The following is a 24,496-nucleotide window of genomic DNA, read 5'->3' as shown; positions in this document are numbered from 1 at the left end:
AGCATATTTCTCATTTTTAAATTAATATTTTAAACATGACTATTGATGACAAAATTTCAAAATTAAAAATATGAGCATAGAATTATGTGAAAGTTTGGACTTCTTTAGCACTACAAAGTTCCATTTCTTCATCTTTTTTTCCCCAGTATGTTGGAACCCAAGATAGTTTCTCTTGCTAGCCTATGTTCTTCATTCATTTCCTCCTTGATCCAAATATCCTTTTGCCCAGTCTCAGTGTTTAATTATTATAGCAGTCAAAGGCTATGATATTCATTAGTTAACAAGTTGTCTTTTTTTTTTTAAGCAAGATGAAGCCACTCCTTTCCAAATACAAATTTAAAGAAAAATCATTTGTATTCAAATGCTGAGTAATAAGTACATGGAATATACATAACATATCAATGGAAAAACAAAAATGTGCCAAAGGGAAATGTTACAGAATATCAACTATATGCTGCCAAAAATGGAGGGTAAAAAGCAGGGACATCTGTGATAACACACTACGTCCATCTGCCTCATGTTTTTCCAGCTGATAAATCTGGTAAAGTGTCAAACTGCTAAGGATATGCTGCCATACCAAAATGGAAGCTTCTCATTTCATCTCTGTCTGTGTTTCACTTAGGCCCCCTTCTTAGACTTCAGCTAACAAACTGAGTCTCCAAAAAACCTCAAATATTTTTTCACACATATAACAGGGCAACTCTGTTGCATATGAAGTAAGCATTTATCACCTCTAATTGGATAAGCTATTAAATGAGATTCCACTTGTGGTAAAAATTAAAATAATGCACTGCTGAGAACAATATTACTATTTCTCTCTTTAAAAAAAGGAAACATGGAAAAGCAACCCTTTTTTAAAGGAATAAAAGATAAGGTACTATAGAAAAGAGGGAGAAAGGGTGGGAAGGAAGGAAGGAAGGAAGGAAGGAAGGAAGGAAGGAAGGAAGGAAGGAAGGAAGGAAGGAAGGAAGGAAGGAAGGAAGGAAGGAAGGAAGGAAGGAAGGAAGGAAGGAAGGAAGGAAGGAAGGAGGTAAGGAGGGAGGGAGGGAGGGAGGGAGGGAGGGAAGGAAGGGAGGGAGGGAGGGAGGGAGGGAGGGAGGGAGGGAGGGAGAGAGGGAGGAAGGAAGGAAGGAAGGAAGGAAGGAAGGAAGGAAGGAAGGAAGGAAGGAAGGAAGGAAGGAAGGAAGGAAGGAAGGAAGGAAGGAAGGAAGGAAGGAAGGAAGGAAGGAAGGAAGGAAGGAGGGAAGGAGGGAGGGAAGGAGGAAGGGAGGGAGGGAAGGAGGGAGGGAGGGAGGGAAGGAGGGAAGGAAGGAAGGAAGGAAAGAAGGAAGGAAGGAAGGAAGGAAGGAAGGAAGGAAGGAAGGAAGGAAGGAAGGAAGGAAGGAAGGAAGGAAGGAAGGAAGGAAGGAAGGAAGGAAGGAAGGAAGGAAGGAGGGAGGGAAGGAGGGAGGGAAGGAGGAAGGGAGGGAGGGAGGGAAGGAGGGAAGGAGGGAAGGAGGGAAGGAGGGAAGGAGGGAAGGAAGGAAGGAAGGAAGGAAGGAAGGAAGGAAGGAAGGAAGGAAGGAAGGAAGGAAGGAAGGAAGGAAGGAAGGAAGGAAGGAAGGAAGGAAGGAAGGAAGGAAGGAAGGAAGGAAGGAAGGAAGGAAGGAAGGAAGGAAGGAAGGAAGGAAAGGTTAGGGGAGGGAGAAAGGGAGGGAGGGAGGGAGAAAGAGAGGGAGGGAGGGGTAGAGGAAGAAGGAAGGAATTTAATATTTCAGAAAAGAAGATACCACTAACAGTAAATTTTCTCACAGAATTCATATTCCACTCATATCAAATGCTAGACTTCCAAGGAACAGTTTGAGAAATGCTGAACTAGCTCACTGGGGAGAAAATATTTGCAATGAGCTGAATTTGAAAAAGTTCTCTAAAGCATGCGAAGAAAGGAGACCCCATAAAAGTTTAAGGTGTTATATTACTTAATCACATCAGGCTGCTGTCATCCCAGCCCAAAGGGATTTTTCTCTAATAAAAAAATATTTTTTTTGAAAAATGACTATATTCATACTTATTGATTTTTTACCAGAGAGCTTGGCTTTTTCTGAAATCATTTTAAGCTGGATAGATATAACTTTCATATGATGAATGAATCTGGAGACCTCTATGTAAACCAAGTAGAGTATTTACCTAAAGGCAAGTCACAGAATTTCAAACTGGAGGAACTACAGGACTAAAAATGTATACTATCATTTGTTATAAGAAATTATAGGTTCAGCAGGTGCTCTGTAAGTCACTGTGATCACTCCTGCCAACACATCTTTACTTTGCCCAAAAGCACCATGTTTGCTTCCAATTTGGAGTAATAGTAGAAACTGCTAATAAAGCTAAATTACAGGGAGGGATGTCATAATATCCTTAATATACTGAGTAAGATATGTTGGGACCACCAGAGATGATGACTCAAACTAACAGATGTAACTTAATCAAACCCCAGCCTTATCCCTACAGCTAACTGTAACCTATCCAATTCTCTTTAGTAAAGAAAAAGGAATATAAAATAATTGTAGCATATATTCTCAAGCTTTCTCTCGCCTGTATTTCCCTTTTTGCTTTGCCTGCTATAATACAGGAACATTATAAGTAATTATAATGATAGTTCATATTGATAGAGTGCCTACTATATGCCAGGCATTAAGCTAAGTGTTTTTACAAATATTACCTCATTTAATCCTTTTCTGGGAGTTGGTACTCTTATTATCCTCATTTTACTGATGAGAAAAACAAAGCAGAGTTTAAGTGACTTGCCCAGGGTCACAGAGCTAATAAGTGTCTGAGGCTGTATTTGAACTCAGGTCTTTCTGACTATAGGCCCAGTGCTCCATTCACTACACCACCAAACTGTCCAGCCCTGTTACTGAAGGAAATCAAGCAGACTAGTTTATTTACAGTTCCAAAGATAGTTAGCCAAACATTTCGTACCAGAAGAAAAAACAAACAAATATCAGTCTTACATAAAGTTTCATGCTAAAATTATAGGATGTGCACCATCACTTCCAAAACACAAAAGGATAGGAAATACGAAAATATATAGGAAAAATCAAATGATTATATACAAAGTATTAAATTTTAAATCTGTTGATTTTTTAATTAGTTCTTCTAAGTAGGGATAGGAATAGACCCGTGATTACACAGGCATAGGGAGCTCTTAAATCTGGAAATTCCATCTATAAAATGCAGGTAGGCACATCCTCTCCAATTTATACACTTGGAGAGTTGCCTAAAGAACTGAGTGCTTAAATGACCCATGGTCACAGACGAAGAAGGTGACAAAGATGGGACTTCACTTTGAGATCAGTTTTCTGTCTATTATACCACACTGTCTCTCAAAGACTGGCACTAACCCATAAATACCATTTAGAACAGGAATTCCAAAACTACATTATAATACCAAATGGGAAAGTGGACTGGATAAAAGGGAAAAATAGTTTCTTATATTTATATAATAGATTATGGCTGGTGAAGGGTTCAAATCAACCAACTCCATGAGGTAGGTATTACATGTACGTTACATTTGTTTCACTTCCAAATATTTCCCTCCACATATATATATATATATTATTTTGCAGTAGTTGATTCTCAAAACTTAACTAACTTTTCTGCTCCCCCTAGCCACTAGAGTCTTCTCTCCTAATATTATCTTCCATCTATTTAATTATCTGTATGTATCTATTTTACATGTGATCTGCTTCATTAGATTGGGAGCTACTTAAAGGCAGGGAGTGCTTTTCCTTTTCTTAGTATCTCTATCACTGAGCATGGAACCTGACACACAGTAAGTTCTTAATAAATAAGTACTTGTCACTGGTTGATCAGTTGTTTGATTTATTGACATGACAGTAAGATGCAGAGCAAAGACGGGCAAGAAGATTATTGCCCTCATAGGTTACCTGGAGACCATAAGTAAAACCATTCATTCCATGCATAATTAAATAACATTTTTCACCATAAAGTCTGAGCCCTTCTCATGGGTTCAGAAAAAGCAAAAAAGAGATTGTAAATCATAACAACAAGTTCCTGATGACTAGCTAGTTACTAATTCTCATTCTGGAGTTCTAGATTTTCTCCAGGACTAGGAATGACCACATCATCGAAGGATCTTTCAGGCACTCTCTCCTCCGCCTCACCACCAAGCAGGCAAGCTAGGAATCCCACTAGAAAAGCTAGCATCTGTGGAAAATGGTTCTTGCTTCTTTGGCACAAATAAAAGGGCTACGAATATGGCAGGATTCACCCCACCTTGGCAGAGACTGGTAAATAAGCCCTACTACTTTCAGAGTCAGATCAAGCTGGGGCAGGCATCCTCAGCTCTGTGCCCAGAGACAGGAGGGGGGGGGGGGGGAGGGAGACAGGCACAAGCACATCCCATTGTGTGTTGTCTGCCTGCCTGCCTGCCTTGAGCGATGGAGTACAGTTACATCTGCAGTATTACTAAGTGCTACAAATAAGGACACAGGGCAGATGAAGGTTTAATAGGTTTATTAGTAATAACACCATTCAGCACACTGAATCTTCAAAGCTCTTTTACTCACCCAGTCTAATTAATCCTTACAACAACCCAGTGAGGTAGGTAGGCAAGCAAATGAGTATTATTATCCCCATTTTATGGAGAGGACACAGAGGTAAAATGTTTTACCCTTAGGTCATAGAAGGAGTCATTGCTAGTCACAGCTTTCTAAGTATCAACTTGAGACTCAGACAAGCAGGCTACCTGCCCCTCTGCTTAGTTGACACAGTTTTATAAGAACAGGACCCTTGGGGGGGAAATTTATAGGAGATTGTTATATTGTATAGAACATGCAAAGCAAAGGGGAGGATTTGCCATAAGAAAGTTCTACATTCAAATGATGACTCTGACACTAACTAGCTATATGACTACACCACTGGCAAGCCACCCAATCTCTCCGAAACTCAATTTGTTGAACTATAAAGGAAGAAGAATACAAGCACTCCTTATGCCCCAGGGAGGTGGAAAGAGAAGAAAGTACTTTGGAAAGTATATGTAATGCACTATTTAAATGTGAATAACTGCGATTTTTGTGGTAGCTTTCTGAACTTTACAAAAATAAAAGCAAGGTGGTCATTTGCCTAGTTTTAACCCAGTTATTCAGCCTGGATATTTAATGATAAAGTACAAAATAAATTATTAAAATCTAAACAGAGGTCACAGGGTCCAACCAAAAATGTAGGTATATTTCTTGAGTGTAAGAAGACAAATTTCTTAATGATGGAGTAATACAACTAATTTTATATTGGGAGAGAAATCTGACATATATATCTCATTACCTTAGAATAGGGAGGCAGAAGAACCCTAATCCAATGCCTTTGTTTTACAGATGAATCTCAAAAAGGTGAAATTACTTCCCCAGCTAGTAGGCAGTGTGTCCAAGACTATCAATTTGCAGTTCAAGAGTTTTCCCATTGAATTAATCTCTCTCTCTCTCTCTCTCTCTCTCTCTCTCTCTCTCTCTCTCTCTCTCTCTCTCTCTCTCCGATCTCTCTCTCTCTCTCTCTCTCTCGATCTCTCTCTCATTTTAGTATGAGAGTATGTCATTATTTCTTTAGATGAGTTTCCTTAACTTCTGCTTATGGCCAACTTTCATTTGTATTCAACACCTTCTCTCCTTTGGGGCATATCTTTCTAGACAGGAGCTTAAATAACCCAAAATCTGGAACCTGGCTTCTCTTGCTTATAATATCCCATGCTTTCTGTGCCCATCTATGACTCATCTCCATCACCGAACACCTCAAATACAATATGTCTAAAACAAAATGTATTATCTTTCCTTAAAAACCTGCTCTTTCATACCTCCTCTACCTGTTAATGGCACAACTATTCACTTAGTAACATTTGAAACATTTTTTCATTATTCCTGGATTTTCTCTTACTCTCCAATCAGCTGCCAAATTTGATTGAATCTACTTTTGTATATAGCTCTTAAGTCATTTTCTCTTTTCTGTTCCTATTGTTATCATCTTAATGCTGGTGCTTAATATATATCCCATTAGAATTAGCATAATATATTTCTAAAAGTTTTCCCTACCTGCGGTACCTGCTTTATCCAGTCCACATAGAAATCTTTTTTTTTTTAACAAGACTAACGAGGTCACTCTGATCAATAACCTTCAATGAATTTGCCTACGCTAAACAAAATGTGTGTTCTTTATCCTTTCATGCAAGGGTCTCTCCAATCTGATACCAACCTAAACTTCCAGCCTTATCTTGGAATAGTCTCCCCCACATTGTAGCATAAGAGAATTACTTACAGTTCCTATGCATATGCCCCATTCTTTCTAATAATATTACTAGCATTTCTGTAACATTTTAAGACATGAAAAGTACTTTACAAATATTATTTTGTCCTTGAAATAGCCCTGGAGATAGATGCTATTATTATTACTGTTCTCATTTTACATATGAGATAACTGAGGTAGACAGAGGTCAAGAGTCCTAATTCATTCAGGGTCACACAATTAGTAAGTGTCTGAAGCCTCATTTGGACTCCAGTCTTTATGACTCCACCTCAAGCCTCTATGCTGTTTAGGCTTAGAATATCCTCTGTAGCCATCTCTACTTGTTCAACTCCTATCCTTTAGTGCCCAATTAAGATGGCAGCAGGGATCTCCTTCAACAAGTCTTCCTTGACCCCCCACTATAATTATCATCATCTGTTTTATAATTTGATATATGCTAAATCTACCAATTAAGTTTTAAGTTCTGTAATGAAACATCCTATACTTCACTAACAAATCTCCACCAGTACTTATAAAAGTAATCTTTATATAAGAGGAAACGTAATGAATGTTTAAACTGAATTCCTAGCTTGTCCATTTCAATCTTTCTCATCACACTGAAATTTCCTTGTCCTGTATCTTATTTCCTTAATTGTATAGATTAGATCAGTGTCATCTAGTCCAACTCTCTCTTCTTCCATATGTGCAAAGTGAGGCCCAAAGAATTTGACTGACTGACTAAAGAGTCCGAAAGATAAGATTTGAACCTGGATTCTTTGATGTTGGAGCCATTGTTGTTTCTTCTGTGGATAGCTACGTTCTCAGAATTAGGGAGGAAATCTAAAATACTAGCTAAGAGGTCAATTATGTCATATGAAACACTGGAATCTAGAGAAATTTAGAATGGAAAGTTTCTTCCATTTTCAGATAAAATATTCCTCTTTCTTCCTAAATAACACATGTGCTATGATATTCTTTCCTGAAATGATGCTTCCCAACTTAGTTACTTACCTAAACCAAAGAAGTGATTCTATTTAGGCAAATTTAGACCAGCAAGAAATGAAGACAACATCATGGCAAGCTAGTGGGTGATGTTTTTAAACAAATGGGGCTAAGTAAAGAAAGACTCTTGAATTCTACTACATAAGTAGTTACATTTGTCATTCTGCCATTTGTCTTTCAAATCCTACCTGGTTACACTTATAGAAAAGGTGGCAAGCCTAAATGCCAGAGTAATTCTCAACATGTTATTATTTCTCAGTCATTTTCAGTTGTGATTGACTTTTGTTGAACACATTGGGGTTTTATTGGCAAAGATACCGTCATGGTTGCCCATATCCTCCTCCAGTTCATTTGACAGATGAGAAAACTGAGGAAAACTGGAATAAGAGACTTACCCAGGGTCACATCGTTAAAAACTGCCTAAGGCCAGTTGAATTGAGGTCTTAATAACTCCATGTCATGCTAGTATACCAACTAGCTACAGGTTATCTAACTTCCTTAAATCACCACATCTATAAACCCACTTTGGTCTGAATCAGAAGTCTTTTCTATTCCTGATTCCACTATATTACTAGGGAAAAAGAACATTACCAATTAAGTTAAAGTGAAATAAACTCAATGTCATGGAAATACTGTGGTATAGCTGAAAGGATATTTATTGATTATAACCAGAAAACCTGGGTTCGAATCTCACTTCTGGCATTTGTTACCATTGGACCTTGGGAAAAGCACTTAACTTCTCTAATCCACAGTTTCCACATCTGTAATATGAGTAGTCCTTTGATGGGACCCTAACATCCATTCCAGTTCCAGCTGGGTGATCTCAAACACTAGAAGTTTGCTGATTTAAAAAACAGTGAAGGGTTCTAAAAGACTACAAAACAAGAATGCAAGATTTGGGGGTAGTATTTACTTTCTGGGTATAACTCGAGAGATAGTTTTCTTAAGCAAGTTGGCTTTGGCTTAAATTAATAAAATAGAGGTTGACTTAAAATGAGCAAAATGAAAAAAATTGTATTAAATAATATATATATGATGTCAAATTTTCTCCCAGTAACAGTTTGCTTACTCATTAAACACATTGCACACACACACACCCTTTTCATGTAAATTATATGTACAGAAGTTAAGTATGTAACATTTAATGTCAAAAAATGTATTTAATTAGCATGGAATATCCTACTATCTTCTTTCTGAACAGATTGTAAAAGAAGATATATTAGAAATGAGTGACTACCTACCATTATTAAATAATTATATTCAGAAAATTAATTAGATATTTAGGATCTATGTTTCATATCTTTATAGAATATATTTGTATAAATTAACATGATGTAAAGACAAAGCCATAAATTTTTTCTTTGTTTTTTTAATATAGTAAATTGCAGAATTAAATGGTAATGGTGTATGGTTTTCAATGGTTTCCCAGGGAAAATAACCAAAGATCTGGGATAAGTTTTTTCTCTGGTCCCTGTCCAAGATCTTTTTTTTCATATCTTCCTCCTGATAAATCTCAGAACAAAAGAGTCATCACACACAGCTCTGGGATAGTTTCAGTGCAGCACCCTTTGATAGGGTTATGTGACTCTGGAAATCAATTTAGTGTAGTGTGAATGAAGTATGAAATGAAAAATTCCTGTCCTGTGTATAGAGAATGGAGGTAGAGTGGCTGAGTCATTACTGTGTTTTTCCTGTTTTATTTTGTACTCATAGAAACAAGCTTCATCTCTGTTCTAGTAAATAACAGGAGTCATTTGATAAGCAGAAGTTTTCAGGAGGATGTAGAAGATGTGGTTGAGATTTGAAAAGGGAAAGAAATTTCCTAACACTATTTCAAACTATTAGGCTTCTCTTTTTTTCTATCCCACAGGCCCTCTCATAGAAACACCTGGAAAATGGAAGAGAAATCAAGAGAAAGGATATAATACACCTAGTGTATAAATTATTAAAAATTAGACCAAAACAAAGGAATGACCATGTATTTGCTACAAATAATTCTGCTAGTGAAGAATGCAGTATTGGCATATAATATACTATTCTACTTATCTTGAAAAAAGTACAAAAATTGAAATAGTTCAAATGTATATTATCTGCTTGAGAATAAGTAAAATAACCTGTTATGATTTAATACCTGTTATTCTCTCTGAGAAAATTATTATTTTCTGGGTTGCATTTCAACATAAGATTTATAAAAGTAATTCTGGTTAGTCTTTCAAACCATCTTGTTGCCAATAAAAACCATAATATTGTCTGACTTTTATTAAGAGAGGAGCAAAATGATCATGTTCTTGGAGAAAGGAATGGATAAAGAGAAAGGGTGGGCAAGGGGAAGAGAAGGGAAGGGAACAGAATGGAACAGACATTAAATAATTGTCTTTTTTTCATTCCAAAGTTCTTTTTTAGTGACCTTCTGATTACAAAATGGAAGAATATTAAATTAGGTATTATTATGTTATTCATGTCTCTTTAATAATTTTATAATTTTATAACCTTTCTTAAATATGTACTGAAAAGGATGTAGGCTGTCAGCCTAGGAGCCACCAAGGCCACCATGTTTCTTACTATCTCAATCCACAATGATAAGATTTTAAATTTTAGTGGGGTTAGTATGGAACAGAAAGATCTTAAAGGTCATCTAATAGCACATAATTACTTTATAGATGAAAATGGTGAGGCTCAGAAAGTGATCTTACATAAGTAAGAAAAGCTAAGACTCACTCATGTGTTCTTACTTCAAACCCAGTGTTCTTTCCAATATGTTGCCAATATCTCTAACTCCAAATGCTGGTTTCAAAGGACAGACCCTATTTCAAATGTCCAAATTGGGCTTGTGAAACAGCATGGTGACACAGACCATGCAAGAACGGTCCAAATAGACCTATAAAGTCAAAGAGAACAGGTATCTGGGCCTAGAGGCATGAGTCTGCAGTTGATTATTCTGGAATAGAACATGAGTATAGGAGAGTATAAGGCACAGCAAAGATGAGCATTAAATCTAAGGAAATGATAGGTAAAATACAATTAAATAAAAGTTGAAGTAGAATTCAGGGTTCAGAATGTTGTTGCAAGCAGAGGTTTGTAACTAGGAAGTAATCAATAAACCAAGAAAGAGACTTGGGACTTCACATACGATACTGCACAATATAATAAAGTTTAGATCCAAATGAATAATCATGTGTTAAAAATAAGGCTAAGTAAGAATTGGCAAGGACAACTTCAGGAAGGCAGCAGCAAGGACAAGGTACCAAATCAGGTAGAATCAGGCATCCAGAATCAGTAAGCCAGACAGAAAACCAGGACATCATGGTCTAAAATCCAACCACCTATCACAAGGCAGGATCATCCCAGTACCAAAAAAGGCCAGCTACCCAAAAAATAGATTAGAAATATCAGAAGTTCAGCCTATTTTATACAGGTTCATAAGTTTATAGTATAAGACAACTAGAAATACTGGCCTGATGAAGAGCAAGAGAATTAATATTATTATTATTATTATATGATAGTGTCAAGTGAGGAGAACTCAACTCAGAATATGGGATGTAAATCATAGAACAGGTGAGGTAAAAGAAAAGGACAGAGAAAGGGGGGAAAATACACTTCTACTCACTGTTAAAGGAAGTCAGATCAGGAGCCAGGCGAATCTCAGCACTTAAAATGAGTACACATCAAAGACACAGAATCTTTTTCTGAATGTTTTCTCATGTAGGCAAATTGCCCTGTAGGAAGAAAGGAAATAAATTGACACTTTTCAAAAATTAAATATCTTTTCAAAGGCTTCATGGTAAATTGCATCATTTTATGTGAAAAGAAAACAAAATTAACCAGAAAATATGAAGGAATTCATCCTCTTTCTAAACATGAACACTCATTAATTTATTCATTCATCTATCAAAGGTATATGTGTATTACTCTTTATGTATATTATATAATTAGCTTTCTCTTAAAAAAGAAGTGTTCCTATTTACCATCTTATAATAGTCAATAAACACTTATTAAGCACTTACTTTGTGCTAGGTACCCAGAAATAATAAGCTTTTAAATATTTCTTCTATTAGATATTCCTCTTCATTAGAGATGAAGAAACTGACTTGACTGAAGTCAAAGAATGAGTTACTGGCAAAGTTAAGATGATGGCAAAGTTCAGGTTTCCACTAAGTTTTGTGCTATTTTCATTGTGGAATATTGCTTCTCCAGCGCCACTTAATACTATTTCAAGTGTTGATACCATTGTGGTTCCCCAAAGTCAAAGCAATTTATTCAACCTTATTTGTAGAATTCACAGTTAAATTGTTTTAACTGGTTGCTACTTTTTTCCCCTCTTTTTTATTCTCTCTACATGTTTTTACCTCTAAGATTTAATGAGTTGGGCTTAATATAGTCACAGTTAAATAAGGGATAATGTCAACATCAATTGCAACTATTTTCCTGTCTATTAAACTGTAATGCATTTCTTTCCATATGGCATTATTTGGTACGCACATCTAATGTCTAACAGTTCTTTTATTTAAAATTGTTCATGATAAAGAGGCATTATTAGGTTTCTGTGTAATTTCTAAGGCTTTGGCCTCTCTCATTTCTTTTTTCCTGAACTATTCTAATGCATGGTTTTCACCATCCTCACCTTTTCCTACAAATTTGAATTTCCCGAGAGGCATTGACATCTATATTGATGTGATGTTGAGAATTTAATCAAGTTATTCATAGAATCTCTTTAATACTGCATGCTTAGCAAATAATGTTGGTATATAAGCTGTAATTATTTCCATGAGGTTTTTTTTGCAAACATTTATTATTAGTACTGCTATTAGTAGTATTAATACATATTATTAATATGTGATGAATAAATTGCTTCAAAAATATTTCTGCAATTTCTAGGTATAGCAGAAAACACGTCTGGAGGTCCCTACAACTATAAGGGTGTCTTCTCTCTCATCTTCTTCCTAAGACATATACTCAAGAATACTAGGAAAGGAGATGAGGTAAAGATGTGCATGCAGCATCCAGACTGGTTGTAGTCTGTATTGATACTCTCTATACCCTTCTAGATTTATGGATTATCTTCATAATACTCTTCTTGCCATTTCAAGGAATACCTACCTGCATGTGGGGGACCAAGAGGTTAAATCCCCCCCAAACTCTCCCTCCTCTATCCTGAAAGTTCACAAGGATGACACAGGTGTAGAGAAAAGAGCAATGCAACCTTGAGCATAATGATATGAAAGCAGGAGAGAAAACTCCCTCCCTGCCAGACTCTAATCAAAATTATATTTTGTTGACCATTTGCTTCCCTTAATGAGCTACCTTGGTAGAGAGTAGATAAATATATGTATTGTTTCTGGCTGAGGAATTGGAACAGCAGAAGCCTGAGAGAGCAAGCAGTAGGCTAAAGCCTATTGATAGAGTAACATGGTGGATTAAAGCAACATTGTTAGGAGCATGCTGGTGACAAGTGTCATCCTTTTAACTCTTTGGTAACCCTCACCTCCACCCATGAGACATTATAGTAAATCATATTTGGCGTCCAACATGGGGCCCCTTCTGAGATAAGGAAAAAGAAGATTTATGGAACACTATCAAGTTTAGAGGCCAGAATTAATTACCTCCCTCCATGGAGGACTCTGAAGCATATTTTGTGAATGCCCAATTTGGAAGAAACACACAAAGACAGGACTTCCACATGTGACAGACAAAAAAGAATACATATGAGACAACAGTGAACACAAATTTGTGGATAGCATACTTTTAAAAATTAAGGTGTTTACTCGAGATTTTGAGAGAAAAAAAATTTCTAATGGGGTGTGTCAGTCCAAAACTTCACTGAAAAAATTCATCTTGTGTTTTTCCAGGGATGCAGGTTTTGCTCTGTCCTGGCCTGCTTGCTGCTTGATCTAATACTAAGCAAAAACAGGGAAAATGCATTTTTTTTCTAAAGTCAAAAATTTAACATTGCTAAAAAATCTTTTCATTTATTCTGAGGGTGAATTGTGATTTTATACTCATACTGGTGACTAAGAGGTTTCTTGACCAAGACTTCCACCTGGATGGTGAGCACAAGTCCCCCAAAGTCTCTGATCCCATCCAACTCCTGTAGCTTTCTCAACCTCTCTCTTCTAGCTGGATTTTTTCAAGCCATGTTGGGCAACTGTCTCTGGGATAATACTTATATTTACAGCCTTCAGTCTTCTGTTCCTTTTTGGGCTTCAGACCTGGTAAATGAAGGCTAATTCCCTTTTTTTTCACTAGCCCACAGGAAAAATGGAACACTGACCTGCTTTTTCCATCAAACCACCATACTATTTGAATGTGTTCACAGTAACTGAAGGAATCTTGATGACCCTATAACATAGAAGAGTTAAGATAACCTGGGCAATGGACCTTAAATTCTCTGGATGCTCCACTCATTGGGCTGCCAAATATAACAATTTACTATGATGTCTCATGGGTCGGAATGTTGCACAGCATCTCAGAACAAGATGGGAGCGGGGGTTACGAAAGAGTTAAAAGGATGACACTTGTCACCAGCATGCTCCTAACAATGTTGCTTTAATCCACCATGTTACTCTATCAACAGGCTTTAGGCTACTGCTTGCTCTCTCAGGCTTCTGCTGTCCCAACTGCTCAGCCAGAAACAATACACATATTTATCTTCTCTCTACCAAGGTAGCTCATTAAGGGAAGCAAATGGTCAACAAAAATAATTTTGACTAGAGCCTGGCCTCTGGAGCCAAGGAGGGAGTTTTCTCTCTGCTTTCATACCATAATACTCAAGGTTGCATTGCTCTTTTCTCTGCACCTGTGTCCTCCTTCTGAACTTTCAGGATAGAGGAGGGAGAATTTGGGGGAAATTTAACACCTTGGTCCCCCACACCTGCACATCATCTTTCCATATTCCTACAACTTCCTATTTTCTTCTGGTTTGTTTATCACAAAAATATGCAATATAATTCACCTCCAACATTATGTCCACTCTTTGGTCACTGGATTAGGTTTTCATATTAATAATTACATATCAGAGTAACAACAGTCAAGCTGAAGATTATTTATGATCTAAAAGCAGTAAGATCCTTAGAAAATTCTACTGTTTTCTACTAATTAGCTACTGTCCCTAAAAGCATAGAAAATGGTCACATGGTACTTAGAATCATTTTTTTCTTTGTATCATAGATTTCTATGACCAAAATAGATTTCATTATTAGGAGGCTAGCCTGCTGGTGATATGCCTCTGTAATTAGCTAATAAATAGGTCACCAAAAAAGAGACTGCATTTTTTTACAAGTACAGCTATATTCAGCAATTCATCACATCTTTGCTGTGTCTAAGATAATTAAAAGACACAGAGAATAAGATTATATTTAACTTATTGTTTGTTGATTGCAGAAAGGAATATTTGATTCAATAGAAAAAATATCACCTGACAGATTATTTTACTGGACAGCAAGGTATCTCCCAACCACAAATCAAAATAATTCAGAATTCTATAGAAGATATTAGAGAAGAAATAAACCTATTCAATAACCTTATGATCACAAATATTGAGTAAGACACAGAACAGGGAAATGTCTGCTTAACACAAAAGTATTCAGCAATGTGAAGGAGGAGATTCCGCACACAGTCTAGATCTAGGAAAGATTTCCTATAGACTATGAAGTGCTCCAAATATCACTGTTTAAAGATGACATTTTGATGATAACATCAAATCTCAAGATATTGTAGAGACTACTGGAAGAGATCAGAAATCATCTGAATGATTTTGGCCTGTCCATTCACACAGGAATGATCATGAGAATGAAAATGTCTATTGACCAGACATTAATATGCATTTCCATAGATGACCTGGAGAGTTCTTCCCAGAGTAAGGGAGTTGAAAAGGAAGAGACTAGACTGTAGTAGGTAAATTATAAAGCTTTTTTATTGACCCTAAGCTTTCCATGAAAGCAAAGGACCATCTTTTCAATGTTAACATTTTACCCAAGTTGTTATATTCCAGTAAGATGTGAAACATCAGTGCTTCTGAAGAAATAAAAACTGTAAGACTGGGAAGAATTACAGCTGGAGAAGGTGAGAAGGACGCAACACCTGCAAGCAAGCTGAAGTCAAAGAGGAACTCCAAAGAAACAAGAGTAAAAAACTGTCATCAAAGAATTATACAACAAAGAGAAAAAATACATTGGTCATTCAGCAAGAGCAAGGTGGACAATCATAATATTTCATCTGTACCCTCATAACATTAGGTAGGACAAAAGTTTCCAGAAGGTTTGATGAATTCCCTGTGGTAAACTTTGGGGAGAGCATAGATAAGAATCATAAGATATAGGCAGGCATGGATGAGCTATGATCTGCATGATTAGAGAGAAATCTTAAATTGATGATAACACATATAAATGTAAGTACCTATAGAATTAATGACAAGGAGGATATTAATAACAAAACTATATAAACTGGATTTGAAGTCTAAAGACTAAAATCCAGATCTTGCCTTAAATATTTAATAGATGTGTGATGGCAGGACACTATTTTATCTTCTTAGAGTCTCAATTTAATCATCAACAAATCACAGGGATTATTATAAGGAAAGTATGTCAAAGAAATAACACCTAATATCATGATATTATATGTAAAATTGTTTTCAAGAAGTTAAATAGATGTTAGACTGTATAGTAACAACTGTCTTGTTACTCCCATATTATTATAAGTAAAAAGCAATAGTACACGACCAAGGTAAAATAAACACAATATATTAGTGATAGAAAACAAATAAGAAAAAAATTATGTAGAATACCATAATTCTTGTTCTAACTTTCAACCACTGCATAATGTTCCCTCTTATTGCTAGAAATATATTTATCACTTCAACTTATATTTTGTTACTCTTTGACAGAAATTTTTATATACAATTAAAGAAATATTTTTCATTGTAGGGAAACCTATAATTCTCACCAATCAGATAGAAATCTATTCAGGAAGTGCAGCCATTCTTTTGAAGACAGCAAATGCTTTAGGTATTAATTGTGGCTAGATCTCAGATATGCAGAAAAAGCAAACTGTTGCCTTAACATCACAAATGGAGAAACTGAATTATTACTGTAATCATTTTTCAAAAAGTCATAGTAAGCCAAGAGCCAAGTTCATAAAACACTACATAATAAGTGTTCCATCCAATAAAAAGTTTTATTTTGAGACATGATTGGAAACATACTAATTATGGAAGTTTACATTTTTATCTGCTTTACCCCAAGGTTAATTCTGAGCTGACCACATTGTGTGCCTTTTAAAATCTAGTTATGATGAAGGAAAATAATTCTCTCTAGGAGAATAAGAAGAAAAGAAAAAGAACAAAAAGAAAAATGTATATCTAACTAGAAAAAAGTTTAAACTGCTCTCAATTCTACTTTCAAAACAAGGCTAATAATACAAGCTATAAGTTAGCAAACTAAGTCATAGTGGTAATTTACAACTGATTGGAGAATTGTAAGCCTCAGGCAAATCAGTCATTAACTGCTGCTGATTTGGAGGGTGACAAAACATTAATAATTCAGAAAAGAAAAGGCTTTAAGCAATAAAATCTTAGGGTTATTTATTTAACCAATTAGATCCTTTTTTGGCAGTAACCCTGCTTATGTGAATATGAATAAACCATGTACATTCTTCAATTAATCAGGAGACTTGTACACTACAAATTTGTGATTATTGCCTTTCAGCTAGAGCAGCACAAGTGGTCCTCAAGACTGAGAGGGAAAATACAGTGTATACTATCATAGCAGCAAAAGTATAATTTATATGATCTATCTATGGAAGAGACAGCTAACAGAAAGTCATGTCAATTAATAAAAATGGACTACTAGTGCTTAATGAGTTACTCCTGTCCATCCAAATTATTAATCTAGGAAAAGGTATATAAATTCCACCTACAAAAGTTATAACCATTAATGTGCATATATAACATACTTCATTATCTTCAATGCAGAAAAGTATATTGTCAATTTAGACAGCTACAAATCAGGCATAAAATATTTGATTCAAATTGCAAATGTTAAGATGATCCCTATTTTTACTTCCTTACAAAGAGGATACATTGAGCTCACCTAAAAATCCAATAAGTGATTCTCTTTCATAGTAAACCTCATCAAAGTGTAGTACATTTTGTGCTGGTCCCTTCTCTATTTCTCAGATGGGACTAATCCATGGCTCCTGTAACTCTAATAGCTAAGTGGGGGAAGAAAACTCCAATAAATATTGAAGTTACTAGTCTTTTGTTCATTATGCCAAACACCCTATTCAAGGATATTGATGAGTTGTTTAATTCTGCTTTTTAAGTTATATACATACTGGTATTATCATCTCTTTCTCCCTCTTTTTCTTCCATTTCTTTCTGGATTTTGTTCATGAAATTCCTACCTCCTGGTTTTCCTCCACGTTACCTTTCTGTCCTCTTCTTTACAGGATAACTCTCCTTCCCACCTTCTATGACTGCATGGACCCCGGAGGTCTATCCTGAGCTTTCCTGTTTCTTTATATTCTTGCTTGGTGATCTCTTGTGCACTCACAGGTTCAACTCTCACCTTTAGGCAAATAACTCCAAGATCATACATAGAACAATCACAGGCTGGAGTGCTATTGGAAAATGATGCAATACTTTAATGAAGTCCATCTTTTTCCTTGAAACTAAGGACTTTTTATTTAATATTGATATTCTTCCAATGGCCTCAAATCATAGAATACTACAACTTCTGAACTGAAAGTTGCAGGTTACCTAAAGGACAATGGGGAGGCAAATCGCCTAAGAGAGAATGAGCACATATATTAACAATTAAGGATTGTACAGCAGAAACAAGCACAGTAAGTCAGGTCCCTGAACTTGGAGACGCAGGATCTGAATTCAAATTCCATATTTTCCACTTGGAGATTTTGTCTTATGCCCCTGGAAAATCATTTAATCTCTTTTAGCCCCAGTCTCTACACCTAGAAAATGCAGGGGTTGAACTAGATAACCTCTGAGGTCCCTCCTAGTCCTAAAATTATGTTACGATTCTATAAAGAATCTAAGAATTTATAACATGGAAAGTTCTGCAGGAAGGCCCCAAATGGATCATTTGCAATCTTTGTGAAGGATTTATAGGACAGACAAGAGTTACCTATAGAATTCTGACAGTTAGTGATATACACCCCTATAGGGAGTATCCACAAAGATACAACCACACATCTGTGGAAATACTGAATGAGTCGCACACATTCCATTATAAGCATGTATGCATGTATAGTGTTTCCTACAATATGTATTGCATCAAAGCACTGATATAACTTATATCACACTATTTACCTTCAGAAGGTCAAGAGAAATCTATTTCATAAAATATCAGAAAACAATTGCCAAAAATTGTTTTTCCATGTAATTGAAAAGATTAAAATTCAATTAAAAATCAACTCCAAAAGTATCACCTCACAACTATTAGATTGACTGATTTGATAGAAAAGGAATATGTTAGTGTTTAAGAGAACACGGGGAAATTAGGACATTAATACACTCTTGTTGGAGTTGTTATCTCATTCATTCATTCTGGAAAGCAATTTGGAATTATGTACAAAAGACTCTAAAACTGTGCATACCCTTTGATCCAGCAATACCACTACTAGGCCTGTATTCCAAAGAGGTTTTATTTTTTTTTTTAAAGGGGAAATGATCTATTTATACAAATTCACATTCTTGTGGTAGTAAAGAACCAGAAACTGAGGAATGGCTGAACAAGATTGTGATGAAATAGCATTATAAGAAATGATGAGCAAATGATTTTGGAAAAGTCTGAAAAAACTTACATGAACTGATAAATAGTCAAGTGAGCAGAATCAGAAGAGCTTAAGCAGTGACAGCAATGGACAACTGTGAATGACCTCGTTATTCTCAATAATGAAGTGATCCAAGACTATCCCAGAGACTCATGATGAAAAATGACATCCAATTGCAGAGAAAGAACTAAATATTAACCAAAATATACTATATCTTTCTGCCTCTTACTTCCTTCTCTTATTCTCCTCCTCCTCTCCATAAAATGGCTAATACGGAAAAATGTTTTGCATGATTGCACATGTAAAAATCTATATCAGATTGTTTACTGTCTTGAGCATGGGAAGGCACAAGAGAGGGAGATTAGGAAAGAGGGAGAGAATTTAGAGCTCAATTTTTAAAAAACAATGTTAAAATTGTTTTACATAGTATTTTGGTGAAATAAATATTATTTTAAAAATAAAAGTATCAATTGCAGAGCAAAAACTATCAAATGGTTATCATTTGCCATGGTCACTGTTAGATGCTTGGAAAATAAGAACAAAAAATTTGAACAATCCATAATTGCAAAGACTTTATAATAGGGGAGACAAGAACTTATATGAATATATAGAGAATATTTGCAAATTTGGGAGGAAAAGAACTGGAAGATAAACAACTAAAATATTTCATATAAAAGATTATTCCTGGGCTGCATTTTGAAAGAGGAGAAGGTGTCTGGGATGTGGAGGGGAGCATCTTCTAATTACAGGGAATGGCCAGTATCAAGGCACTGGGATGTGAAATGAATTGTGTAAGTAATGGAGTGAAGGTCAGTCTGGCTAGAACCTAGAGTGTAGAAGGGTAAAGGTAAGTAATGTGGACAGGAAATAAATAAATGAGTTGGAGGGCAGTTCAAAGGGCTTTAAAAATTAAAAAGAGGAATTTCTATTTTATCTTTGAGACTATAGTCCCTAGAACTGATTATGGTAAAATGTGCACTTAAAGAAAATGGCAGCAGTGTAGGATAGAATGGAATAGGAAGAGACTTGAGGCAGGGAGACCATTGCAATAATCTAAGCAACTTGTGATGAAAGCCCTAAGAAAGGAGTGTAAGTACTATAATGCTATTCTAAGTAATGTTTGAAGTATCATCAGTTGAAGCCTGGAAACGGTTGTAAAGAAGTTTTCAATGTAAAGGCATTTATTGAATGCCCCTCTGCCTCTCTGTCTCTCTCTCTTGGTCTCTCTCTCTGTCTCTATCTCTCTCTCTCTCTTGGTCTCTCTCTATGGCTCTCTCTGGCTCTGGCTCTGGCTCTGTCTCTCTCTCTCTCTCTCTCTCTCTCTCTCTCTCTCTCTCTCTCACCCCCTTCTCTACACTCCCTCAGCTCAAGAATTTTGAAATGCAGTGTTTCAGATTCTGGTTTTGTGAAAAGAACAAGAAACCTTATGTAGTTCTTCCATGATTTCCAACCATTTAGAATAGAGAAATACTTTGCAGGATCTTAGAGGTGGAGACAGTGAAATAAATGAATTTAAACATTCCAGAGAGTTGTAAGTTCTGAGGGGTGAAATAAAATGCAATTCCATAAAGCAGGATGCATTGGTACTATGGTTTGCACTTAATAGAATGTATACAATCCAAAGACAGCATAACAAAAAAAGGGGGGGGGGATTTGTTGACACAAAGGAATAAATTACTAAATGTTTTAAATAAATGAAGCAGAATGCTGGGATGATGAATGTATTATATAGTTTTGTTTTATTCCCTAGGTTCCTTTGCACTTATGGTCCTTGAATTACATTTTTGCTGCATTTCAAAAGACACCAAAGAGAAAGGCAAATCTGACCCCAAGGTTTAAAAGCATAAACTGTAATATGAGAACAGCCTAAAGCATAAATAAAACAAGGTGTGAGGGGATTAAGAGAAGAAGAATAAAGAATCCATTAGCAATATAGATAATGTCAAGGTTCATTATTTCATTCTGCCAGATACTGAAAGTGGCCCAGTCTTATGCATAAATAGAGAGGAAATACTATGACTGTAAAACTGACTGCCAGTAAAGGTAATTCTTTATTTGCAGAACTATGCCCTGCAGGACCAAGGTACATGAAAGGGCTATAACAAACTTCTATTACATTTAGTACAGGAAGAAAGGGAGGGGGTTGTTTCCTTGCTTCTCAAAATGTTGCCTCAGGGCTTTCCAAGAGAGAAAAGAAGACTTCAAAATATCTGTTACTTTGTAATCTTATATAGTCACCTTTCATAAATTTTTCCCTCAAGAATAAAATACTATTTTTAGCTTGTGTTCCACCACTAAAATTAGAAAGATAACTATTTTCAAATATATCATCATTAAAAATTTGGTTTTCTTTTGACCAAGGTCTCTTAGTAGAAACGTTTCAAAATTACTCTACAAAGTTTTGATTTTAACATAACACTTTCTAGAAAATTTGACTTCATTCATGATCAAGTTTAGATAATCTCCCATGAGAAGCCTCAAGTGATCACCTTAGATCTGACTGTTTTCTTTTTTTCTCCATGAATTAAGATGTCCATAATTATGTGTTATGAGTTATATTCCTCAGTAGAGTGTTTGCTGCTTGAAGGCAGGGATTTTTTTTCAGTTTGCCTTTGAATCCATTGCTCCTGGCTGAGAACCTCGTACATACATAATAGATGCTTAATTAATACTTGCTACATTACCCTGCATTAGACACTATGTCTTGTTTAGTATGTCATTAGGCAGGCTACAGTCAAATACCTAACCCTCACATTCAGAATATCTGAAATTAATAATAGTAAATGGAAACATTAATGGAAGTATAATTAAAGAACATATTTTAATATGGCTATTAAAATTATTTTTACATTCCAGCAAGATATAACTCACCAGTTTTTACTATGACACATTTGAGATGGCGTTTTACATATTTGGCTTCAGAAATTCATTTTCTTGCAATTAAATATTATTTGGCTTTTTCATTTAATTAATATAAATTTTATATTAAAGAGCAAACGACTAGATATCTAAACCAACCCTGGCTATACTGTGGTTACATTTCACTTAGTTTTTAATTAAGACTGGGAGCCTAGAATGAAGCCTAGAATCTAATCCCAATATTACCACTGAATAACTACATGCCGGACAATGTTATATAATGTTTCTGGTTTTCCATTTGTTCACCTTTAAGAGAATAAAGTAGAACTAAGATGATCACAGTTCATTCTATGGTGCTTAAATTAAAATATGGAAATCATTTGATATACATATACTTCTTTCCAAGAACATAAATATTAATTTCAAATATATTTGTACTGAGCCTAAATGCAAAAAACTCACTCTACTTTAAAACCTGAGAATGATCAGATGGACCTTTCCCAGAATCAGAAGGAATGTCTATTTCCTTTCAAAATAATTGTAGTCTGACATATTTTGAAAAGGGAAAGGGAAGAAGTAAACATCAAATGTCTTCTATCATGAGCTAAACAGTTATTCCAGTATGATCTGGGCTCACAGCCTACATTTGCCTTTTAAAGTTGCCATAGTTTCCAAGCCTGCCATGCCTCAAAAGATTATTTAAAGAATCCACTGAATGGCAAAGAGTTCATCTATAATTTTATGCTCTACTAATCAAAATATCAAAAAGATATTTTACCAACTTCAATAAAAAAGTAAAATTCATTCGGAAAAACAAAGCATGTAAAATATAAAGGGAAAGAATGAAATAGGAGGGAAACCACTTATTATTGGTTAAAAAATAGAGTAATAGGTCAATTGAACAGACTAGACAAGGGAGAATCAGAAAAAAAAAGCATACTAACTTTACTAGCATTTTCTGCAACAGGACAAAGACATTTAGCTATTTCACATCTCTTCTAGTACCTTTTTGTCCTATAAGAGGAAATAATTATGTTTTTCATTTGCCAGATTGATAACCCAGAAACAATTTCAAATTTTCTAATTATTTCTATTATTTCACTTAACCAAGTATCCTGGACTACAATTCAATTCAACAATTATTTTTTTTGAGAATTTATAATGTGCAATGAACTGTTTGACATTTTGAATTAAAATATAAATATGTCTAAGTGAAAACATTTTACTGACATATGTGAGGAATTTGGGAGGAAGAAAAAAAACATAAAAAAATTTTTTTATTTCAATGGTTCTACAATCTCATTCATGCCTTCTGATTAAACATAACTACTGACCATGTCCTCCCAAAAATCTTGTATGGGGAATTCAACCAAAATGCTGTTGGTATGCCTTTGTCTAGATCTCCTGATATCTTATAAAGATCAAGGAAGCACATGGATCATATATCAGATATCCTTCACTTCTGCCACACAAATGGCTACCTTTTCTGGTCTCATCTCTCTTTCTTTCCACTGCTTTTATATACATTGCTTTGCTGGCAATAACTTCTTTCTGAATCTCAAATTTCTCATCTACAAGATGGACATTATATGTGTACAACTATGTTTTAAGATTGAGATGAGGAAGGAAATACTTTGGAACTTTTAAAGTGCCATATCAATGTCAAGTACTTTTAGTATATACTAACTTCTTTGGAAATACTATCTTTCAATGAATATACTGAAGATAGATGATTAGATTATCAACAAGTCAAGAACCTGGATATGTCCAAGGGACTCTTAATGAAAAAGGCTATCTACTGTCTTGGAAAGAACTGAAGGAATCTGAAGCATACCATTCTTTAGTCTATTTCTTCCAGGAATTTTTCTCTAGTGTAAGCCATAAAAGTCTTGTTTTACAACATGATGAAATGGACATATGCATTATATAATAACACATCAACCTATAAGTCAAAACTTAATTTTTATTTTCGCTGTATCCAAAATGATATGAGAAAAAATTAATGATAACTGTCAGTATGGTCATTTTTGTTACATATATTTATTTTGGGATATTTCTTGTGCAAAATTATCAACAATATTACTATAAAATGGTTATAGTCATATTAATACAGTAGTAGGACTTAAGCAGAAGCTTATATTATTAAACTGATCACCTATCTATGCATTTCCCTAGGTTGGTTAAAAATGACAGACTTAGGAAGTCATGATCTTGACCAAAATAGAAATTTTCTCTTTCTCCCATGCCTATCTAATTCTAAGCATAAATTGTAACCACAACTTGGATCCCAGTGTATATGTGATACTCTAAGATAAAAGTACAAATATAATAATGTGTTAACATTCTGAAATAGGTTCTTGAGAATGCCAATGTTCTAGTCTCTTAAATAAAATCATGTGATATGGAAGACTTTGTCTAGTTAAAAAAGAAAAAATATGAATAGTATTAAACATATGTGGCATTCATACTCAATAAGTATATTATGCACTTTTCTAAATACACCATAAAAATCATCAAATATGGAATTTTGTTTATAGGATTTTCTGTCATATCAAAATCTTTCCTTATGTTGGACAAACTGTAA

General features: G+C 35.1%; 1 protein-coding gene across 1 annotated transcript in view; it reads right to left on the bottom strand.

Annotated features, from left to right (window-relative positions):
• The window catches only part of SEMA5A (semaphorin 5A), a 657,936-nt gene that overhangs the window by 555,035 nt on the left and 78,405 nt on the right, over positions 1-24,496 (bottom strand). Inside the window, exon 2 of the mRNA XM_007486811.3 lies at positions 10,880-10,988. The gene's annotated coding sequence lies outside the window, so the exon portion shown is untranslated. The remainder of the gene's footprint in view (positions 1-10,879; positions 10,989-24,496) is intronic.

This window comes from Monodelphis domestica, chromosome 3, assembly GCF_027887165.1.
Source record: "Monodelphis domestica isolate mMonDom1 chromosome 3, mMonDom1.pri, whole genome shotgun sequence".
Taxonomy (NCBI): domain Eukaryota; kingdom Metazoa; phylum Chordata; class Mammalia; order Didelphimorphia; family Didelphidae; genus Monodelphis; species Monodelphis domestica.
The sequence above is the reverse complement of the archived record's forward strand: the minus strand, read 5'-3'. Positions and strand labels throughout refer to the sequence as shown.